The sequence below is a fragment of the Mus caroli genome, chromosome 16 (assembly GCF_900094665.2).
Source record: "Mus caroli chromosome 16, CAROLI_EIJ_v1.1, whole genome shotgun sequence".
Lineage (NCBI taxonomy): Eukaryota > Metazoa > Chordata > Mammalia > Rodentia > Muridae > Mus > Mus caroli.
This window is the reverse complement of record NC_034585.1, coordinates 28397959-28407277: the sequence shown is the minus strand read 5'-3', so window position 1 is coordinate 28407277 and position 9319 is coordinate 28397959. Positions and strand designations below refer to the sequence as shown.

The window sequence follows — 9319 nt, the reverse complement described above, 5'->3', positions numbered from 1 at the left end:
CAGTTTGCTGGCATTGCCTCAAATGCTGGCGACACAGCGGAGGAAACACTCAAAACCCTGCAACTAAAACTCTAGTGAGGGAGACTGAAAATAACCACAGTAAAGATTAGTATTGTAGAAGACATTGTTTTTAAAGATTTATAAGTTCTGTTGTTTTTGTTGTTGTTTTTGTGTGTGTGTTTGTGTTTTTGTGGGTTTTTTTTTTTTTTTTTTTTTTTTTTTTTTTTTTTTTGAAAAAGGGGTTTTTTTTTAAGCCTTGGCTGTCCTGGAACTCACTCTGTAGACCAGGCTGGCCTCAAACTCAGAAATCTGCCTGCCTCTGCCTCCCGAGTGCTGGGATAGATTTATAAGTTCTTTTTTTTTTTTTTTCGTTTTAGATCTTAAACATATAATTTAATAACTCCGTAAAAGGAACTTCTCTTTTAAATAAAGGGCTATATAACCACACAAATAGGTCATGTAAACAGTGACACCGGACCCATCGGACACACAGACACACCTTCCACCNACACNCATAACCGGCAATTCGGTCTTGTCCGGTGCACTGTGCCAGGCTCCAGCACCATGGTTCCCNCCCCAGTGCCCAGGCTGGTGGCCTATTCACCCAGGGGCTTCAAGACATAACCACTTTTCAGGGCAGAGCCCATCTCTTCCTTCTGGATTAAGCTGAGAGNCCCACTGGACTTCTGAAAGGAAAGCGCTCAAATCCCANTGCAGACCACCAGGGAGACAAGGGCAGCCCTAAGCCCAGTACACTTGCCCACGTGCACTCTCGTCCACTCCCACAGTGCCCACTCTGGACTCCTAGCCTGCACGGCCTTGGTACAAAGGGGTTAAGGGCAACCCAACATCACTGTTGAACTGNCTGATCCCAACGTACGAAACACAGGCNTGACAACGAAGATGATCAAGGGGCTCAGCCTAGTGCCCCTGGGTGCAGGTTGTGCTTTGCAGGGAAGGAAACAGGGAAGGGAGAGGAGAAAGGAAGGGAAATGAAAGGAAGAGGGACGGGGCTGCCAACTCTGCCACGCACCTAGTGGCCCCTCAAAGACCTGCCTGGCAACTGCACGTGTCCCTATGACCGAGCATCCGTCTTGAACTTTACTATGGTGATGACGCTGGTGGTAGCCACCTTGCCAGGAACCAGGGGCCCCAGGCCAGCAGCAAGGGGACCCCGAGCCGGGGCCACAGGGCTGCGGGCCACGGTCCTGGCAAAGTTCTGCAGGGCCTCGTACTTGGAGCGCAGGGCATCGAGCTCCAGCTTCATGCTGGCATTCTCCGAGGCCAGCTTCTCCACCTCCTGCTGGAGCTCCGCCTTCTGCTTCTCCAGCTCCTCCTTCTGTGTCATCCGCTTGACTCTGCAGCTGGCCGCGTAGCCCCGGTTCTTCAGTGTGCGCCGCCGCTGCTTCAGCTGGATGATCTCTTCCTTGGAGAAGCCTCGCAGGTGCTGGTTCAACTCTCGCACCAACATGGTTACCAGCTCCTCGTCGGTCAAGCTGGTGCCATTCTCGCCTGGCTCCCGCTTCACCTTTAAGGCCTTGTTTCCTTTATTGGAGGTCGTCATAACCCGGGGGACACAGTGAGCAGGCACTCACACTGCGGGCCGGGTGGGCCAAGGCGGGCGATTTATAAGTTCTAAGGCTAAAACAGAGGAGTGAGGCACCGGGTGATGCCCAGGGCATGACTTAGCATGCCCGAGGCTCTGGGTTCAATACTCAGTACCATCCCACACCCACCTGCTAAACTAAAGCTAAACATGTTGAGTTAACTGCCAAAGATGAAAGATGGCCGTTTTAGATAAAGACTTGGCAAAGGAGCAGAGGGCCACACCTGAACCTGGAGGACAGGCATAGAGTCTGTATCTAGGTTTAAGACGTTCTTTTTTTTTTTTAAAGATTTATTTATTTATTATATGTAAGTACACTGTAGCTGTCTTCAGACACTCCAGAAGAGGGCGCCAGATCTTGTTCCAGATGGTTGTGAGCCACCATGTGGTTGCTGGGAATTGAACTCTGGACCTTCGGAAGAGCAGTCGGGTACTCTTACCCACTGAGCCATCTCACCAGCCCTAAGACGTTCTTTAATGAAGAGAATATTAAAGCCCTAATGCAAATTAGGTAAGGGTCCTTGGAGAGGGGTCGTATGATCGAAAGGAGGAAGCTTACCTCCACTGTTCTGGGTCCGTGGTGGTGGATGGCAAGAATTGGCTCCCTCCAAACCTGGTGCCTTAAAGCTGGCTCCTCCACCATCAACCCTAGTAAGAATGTATTACCCTGACAGTTATCAGGCTTCACTCCTTGTTTGATCGTATAAGGTTCCTCCCATCCCCACCCTACAAACCCAGGGTATGGAGATGAAGCATCTTACAACACTCCTGCCCTGGCCAATGGTGCACAACAATACAAACCTTGCTCCAGAGACCCTGGCCACCTCCTCAAGAGTCTCTCCCCCGAACCCTACCCCTACCCCCTACCCCCCCCACCCCCCCTTCCCCCGTCAGTAAACGAACCAGTTCTCCAGAGTTGTTCCCGGGTGTGTGTTCTTTTGCGTATCAAGATCCTGCCTGCACCCACCCGCCATGCTAAGCTTCCTTCCCTCTAGTTCAGTCAAGTGTGCAAAGGGCCTGATTCCCCCAGGGAGAAGCTGACATAGGCTGGCACATTGCCTTATGGGTAACTCAGCCTTCCTTTCCTGTAGATCGTCTTACACAGACAGAACAGGAAGGTGGGAGCACGTGCAGTAAGTTAGAGGCTGCATCACTAGAGGAGAGGCAATGAGAGGCGGAGTGGGAGGAGTCAGGGGTAGCTGGGACAAAGACTTGGAGGTTGGGATTTGGCCTCACCACTCAGATAGGAGCCACTGGAGGCTTTTGAGCACACACATCTGGGAAGATGCGGCTGCTGTTTTGGGAGCAGACAGAGGCAGGTCAGAGTTGCAAGCAGCAGGGCAATTAGAAGGCAGCTGGAGTAATTTAGGAAACTGATAGTGATGCTCATAGACTGCCGATTTCCAGGGCTATGGTAGAGCTCAGTTTGAACATGTTAATTTGAAATACTAATACATCCATGGGGAAAAGAATTTTAGAACTCTGTCTGGAGGGCAGGAAGAGTTAGTGTTTTAAATCTGGATTACATTAGCGAGGGGAAGACTAAAGATCTCTGTGTGGACTACATAGCAAATTCCAGACCAACAGGGGCTACACAGTGAGACCCTATCTCAAAAACCAAACAAAAAAGTAAAGTTGAAAACTATCTGTGAGTCACTTTGTGGGAGGGGTGGTGAACACAGCAGCAGACACACGCCCCGTTTCACACAACTACACAAGCGGTACATCTTAGGCTCCTCAGAGCTTGGTAGGATATGAAAACCAAGTTCTCAGCCAAAGGCCTCTTTTGAATGTACAACTCACTATTTCCAAACATCTCGCTACCCCTTAGCTACCGGGAGTCTGAGTGATTGTGCCAGTCACATACATTCAGGAGGATGAATCTGAGAAGAGGCACAGGGAGACGAAGACTTGTGGAGTATCAGGAAAAAAGTCCAGAGTGCCACACATCTATGGCATGGTTGAACAGTAGCAGTGTGTGGGCTCTGGGCATTTATATCTTCTTGACCTCACAAAGCCCCCGTAAGAAGGACACATCCAGCCAGAGGAGTTACAAATGGGCTTTCTGCAGCCTGGAGCCTGGCCCCAAGTATGCTCCTAGATATAAGAAGACCTGCATGTTTATATACTAGTAGTTTCAAGTAAATGGAGGGAGGTGCACAGCAATTTGGCTGTATCTTCCGAAATTAAGTGTGGCAGTTCTACTTTTAGAAATCCATGATCTGAATTACTTGTAGAAGTGCCCAGTACTGGGTATATAATTATGTTCACTACAACATAGTATTATCAAAGAAAAATGGCAGAAAGTATAAATAGCTACCAAATGGTGAGTGGGTAATTAACTAAATTATAGTACACTCGTGCAGTGAAATATATCGTTGCATTCATTACCCAGGCAGAGGCTGATGGGAAAGATCTGTAATGTTCACTTTTAAATAAGAAAAGAAAATTCGAGATCTGAAATGGGATATGACCGATTGCCTGGTATGTAGCTACATATGTCTGTAGACATGTATGTTGATGCTCACATCTGCTAAGAATTTATTAGAAGTAGTCACAAGAAACCTTTGTGTTATAACTTTTGGTTGGTAAGAGGAGACATGGAGGAGCAGGTTTTTAATAATTAATTCTTATTTTATGTACATTGGTGTTTTGACCATATGTATGCTGTGTAAGGGTGTCGGATCTCCCGGAACAAGAGTTATAGACAGTTGTGAACCACCATGTGGGTGCTGGGAATTGAACCTGGGTCTTCTGAAAGTGCAGCCAGTGGTCTTAATTGCAGAGCCAACTCCCCAGAAACATGAGTTTTGGGTTTTTTGTTTGTTTGTTTGTTTGTTTGTTTTACTTTGTGCTTCTGTTGGTATTTGTCATCAAAGCATTTAAGTACTTTTATAAAGTAACAAAATTGTGTTCTGATGACATCAAGTACACCTGATGATCTCAGGCTGGAGAGGAGGTTCAGGGATTAAGTATTAAGTACATGTACTACTCTTCCACAGGACCCAGGTTCGATTCCCGGCAGCAACATCAAGGCAGCTCACAACCATCACACCACTCTTCATTTATATGCGCATACACATACACACCATACACACAGTACAACTTAAAGTCATCAACTTCTGGAGAGATGGTTCAGCAGTTAAGAGCACTGACTGCTCTTCCAGAGGACTGGCTTCAATTCCCAGCACCCACATGGTGGCTCATAGATGTCTGTAACTCCAGTTCCAGGAGATCAAACACCCTTTTTTGGCTTCCATTTGGCCACCAGACACTCACATGGTACACAGACATACACCCATGCGCAAAATATAAATAAATAAATAAATAAAATTTAAATTAAAAATAAAATAAACTGTGTGTGGTACTGTACACACACCTTTAGTTCCAGTACTTGGGAAGCGGGAAGAGCTCTGTGAGTTCAAGGCCCATCTGGTCTATATCATGAATTCCAGAATGGCTAGGACTATACAGAGAGACCCTGTCTAAGAGCAAAGCAAACACAAACTTTTGGTTTGCTTATTTAATTTAAAAATAAGAAGGGATTCATGATTAAAACATGTCATTCAATGAAGTATATTTTCTTTTTTCTTTTTCTTTTTTAAAGATTTATTTATTTTCATGAGTACACTGCAGCTGTTTTCAGACACACACCAGAAGAGTGTACCAAATCTCATTACAGACTGTTTTAAGCCACCATATGGTTGCTGGGAATTGAACTCAGGACNTTTTGTTTTTGTTTTTAGATTTATTTTATTATATAGGTACACTGCAGCTGTCTTCAGACTCACCAGAAGAGGGCATCAGATCCCATTAAAGATGGTTGTGAGCCACCATGTGGTTGCTGGGAATTGAACTCAGGACCTCTGGAAGAGCAGTCAGTGCTCTTAACCACTGAGCCATCTCTCCAGCCCTGAAGTGTATTTTCTTTGTGGGTGGTTTTAGGAGGCTACCCACTGGACAGTGGAGCATCAGCCCTTCTGACTGTTGGGCTCTTACAGGACTGGCCCAGGCCTGCAGTCTTTGGGTAGTAGCCACCCTGAGGCAATCCTGACCTGTCCTGGTCTTGTGGGTGTGGGCAGTAGATCAGAGGATTTTTCTCTTACTAGGAAAACAACTCAAAGGTCAGGGCTACCCAACCATAAGTAAATATCAATATCCTGAGTTTTGAGAGCAGCCTACAGATGACCTGTATCCTAGTTTAAAGTCTACCTCAGCTGGCTCTTGTTAGCCTGGGAGCTAGCAGACCTCAGGGACTGGACCAGATTCATCTCTGTATCCCTAGCACTTGGCATATCATCCAACACGCAAGTGATGCTGTACAAATGTTTGTTGATAAGACATCAGAGATGTTGTTCCCCTGACACATCTCTTGATGGCTTACTCTTGAATTTTGAACACTCAACTCTCTGAAAGTGGTTTACCCTTTTGCAGAATCTGCATCCAGGAGAACTGACAAGGCAGGAACTACTTCAGTTGCTTCCTTTAATCATTCTAGGAAATTTAGAAAAACCAAGAGTGCTAATAAAAATAAGTAATATGGGTTGAATATGAGCTGTTCATTATGGCCTTGTGGTTTTGAACACTTGGTCTCTGTGATGGCTATTACTGGTTGTCAACTTGACTATATCTGGAATGATCTACAATCCAGAATGGGAGGGCTCACCTGTGATCTAGATCTTGAGACTGGAAGACATAAGTTTCTGACCTGGATCCTGGCATGGAGATCTTGAGACATAGTAGCCATGAAAAGCTTAGGCCCAGGCAAGGTAATACATGCTTTTAATTCCAGGAGACTGAGACAAGGAGATCTCCTAATTCAAGCTCAGCCTGGGACAAAGTAAGTCTCAGATCCTGGTGTGATGGTGTACACCTTTAATCTTGGCCACACCTTCTGCTAGAGGCCTACACACGCACATTAGGAGAAGGAAGACTCACTCTTCTTCACCTGCTTATTCTTACTTGCCAGCACATCTGTTGGAACCTACTTCTACAGAAGACCAGCTGGAACAACTAGCCTTGTGGGGATGAGCAACTACTAGATCCTTGGACTTCCCATTCACAGATGACCACTGTTGGGTTAGTTGAACTACAGACTGTAAGTCATCACAATTATGTCCCTCAATATAGAGAAACATTCCATAAGTTCTGTGACTCTAGAGAACCCTGACTAATACAGAAGTTTGTACCAGAAGTGGGGTATTCCTGTGACAGCCTGACCATGTTTTTGGGAGGACCGTGGAAGGAACTTTAAGCTAGAAGAGCCATTGGGAATGTTAAGAGCACTGTGGGATGTTCTGTAGGAGCATGGAAGATAATGTTGAGAACAGTGCAAACGATGTAGGCCTGGCTTGTGAAATTTCAGAGGGAAGATTAAAGACACTTATCAGGGCTGTTGCTGTTTTGATTGTGAAGATTCTGTGGTTTTGGTTAGCTGGGGTTTAAGCAGTGATTAGCAAGATACCAGAACTATTAACGTGAAACCTTTGCATTACTGGGACAATTGATGCTGGTTATCTGGAGCTAAGAAATTAGCAGTAATTAAGAAGAGACTAGCATCACTAAGATGAAATCTGGGAAGTGTTTCCTGAAAGCACAGAGAAGCTGTGTTCCAGAGGCAGCCAGACTTGGTAATGTATAAGAGTCACCCAGGTGGTACTGGTTTTGAAACATGAAGGAGTAGCAGCTGATATTCAGCACTGTGAGAGGCCAGGAGAGGCCTTTGGTGAAGGTGCAGCCTCACTGGCAGTTGAAGGCTCAGGACTGAAGGGGTCATGCAGAGAAGTTGAGGCTTAGCACCATGAAAAGAGACTATGAGAGGCTATTTGTGAATGTGCAATCCAGTAAGCAGCACCGCTCCATGACCTCTGCATCAGCTCCTGAATCCAAGTTCCTACCCTGTGTGAGTTCCAGTCCTGACTTTCTTTGGTGATTAATAGCAATGTGGAAATTGTAAGCTGAATAAACCCTTTCCTCCCCAACTTGCTTCTTGGTCATGATGTTTTGTGCAGGAATACAAACTCTGACTAAGTCAGTCTCTAACTATTTTAGGGAGTTGTAGAAACTTTGGAAGGTGGATGGATCTAACTGGAAAAATAAGTTCCTAGGGATGTGCCTTTGAGAGTAACACTAGGTCCCCAGTCTGCACTTCTCTCTGCTTCCTGTCTATCACACTGTGAATTGCTCTTCTGTTCCTCCCTTATTGTGATGTATTGAAGCCTTTGAAACTGTGAACCAAAATAAACCTTTTACCAATACAGTTTTAAGTTGTGTATTTTGTCTAAGCAACACAAAAGTAATTGAAAATTGGTATCAGGAGTGGGGATGTGCCTGGAACTAAACCTCACCTCGTGGTTCTGAGGCCTTCAGAACTGCTTTGCTAGAAGAAAATGGAGACGCACGTTAGAGAAGATCTAGAATGTTCTAAGCAGAGATCAATGGGTAATTCTGGTGGGTGTTTACAAAACCATGGATACAATTAAAATGTGATCAATAGTGGCTGGATGAATGGCTCACCAGTTAAGGGCACTTGCTGCTCTTCCAGAATATTCAGGTTCCATCTCAGTATCCACAAGGCAGCTTACAACCTTCTGCAATTCCAGTTCCAAGGCACCTAACACCTTATTCTGACCTCTCCAGGCACTGGGCATATCATCATGCACATACATATATGCAGGCACAACACTCACACATGTAAAATAAAACAAAAATATTTTTAAATGTGAACAATTAAAGACAGCCCATGAGGTTTCATGTGGGAAGAGGGTTTTCATTAGAAATCTAGCTAGAGACCATTCAGACAACATTATGTCAAAGAACATATCTACATTTTGTGTATGGTCTAGAACATTGTAGAAAGCTGTCTTAGTTGCTGTTACATTGCTGTGAAGAGACACTGTACTGTCTGGTTTTGTGTGTCAACCTGACACAAACTAGAGTCATCAGAGAGGAAGAAGCCTCAGTTGAGGAAAGGCCTTCATGAGATCCAATCTGTAAGACACTTTCCCGATTAGTGATAGTTGGGGGAGGGCCCAGCCCATTGTGGGTAGTGTCATTCCTGCCTTGGTCCTGGGTTCTATAAGAAAACAGGCTGAAGGTGTCTGCCTGGCCCAGGAGGGCATTGCTGGAGCATCTGCAGGAGACACCTTGGTTCCAGGATCCTGGGGAGACTAGTCTGCACGGGTGAGAGTGTGGACTACACAAGTTAACAGCTTCTGGGACAGGCGGGAGCCACAGAGCTTCTGAGGCAGACCCCATTTCTGGCTCCAGATATCTGGGCACCTTCCCTGCCAGAGGAGAGGTATCTGCCCCGCCCTAGAGGGCTTTGCCAGAGCACCTGGGGGAGCCATCTTGGTTCCCGGGTTCCATCGAGACTAGTCTGCGCAGGTGAGAGTGTGGACTACTGAAGCTAACAGCTTCTGGGACAGGCCCTGTTTCAGGCCTTCATCTTCTGCCAGGAGGCAAGTCTGAACGCCAGATATCTGTGCACCTTCGCTGCAAGAGGAGAGCTTGCCTGCAGAGAGTGCTCTAACCACTGAAACTCAGGAGAGGGCTAGTCTCCCAGGTCTGCTGGTAGAGACTAACAGAATCATGAAAGTAACAAGCTCTGACCAGAGACAACTATAACAACTGACTCCAGAGATTACCAGATGGTGAAAGGCAAATGTAAGAATCTTACTAACAGAAACCAAGACCACTCACCATCATCAGAAC

At 46.0% G+C, this 9319-nt stretch overlaps 1 pseudogene across 1 annotated transcript; it reads right to left on the bottom strand.

Annotated features, from left to right (window-relative positions):
• Positions 1–520: 520 nt before the first annotated feature.
• LOC110311800 lies at positions 521–1590 on the bottom strand (annotated as a pseudogene). The gene has a single exon (XR_002379994.2). The product of XR_002379994.2 is annotated as a transcription factor MafG pseudogene (transcript).
• Positions 1591–9319: the final 7729 nt, after the last annotated feature.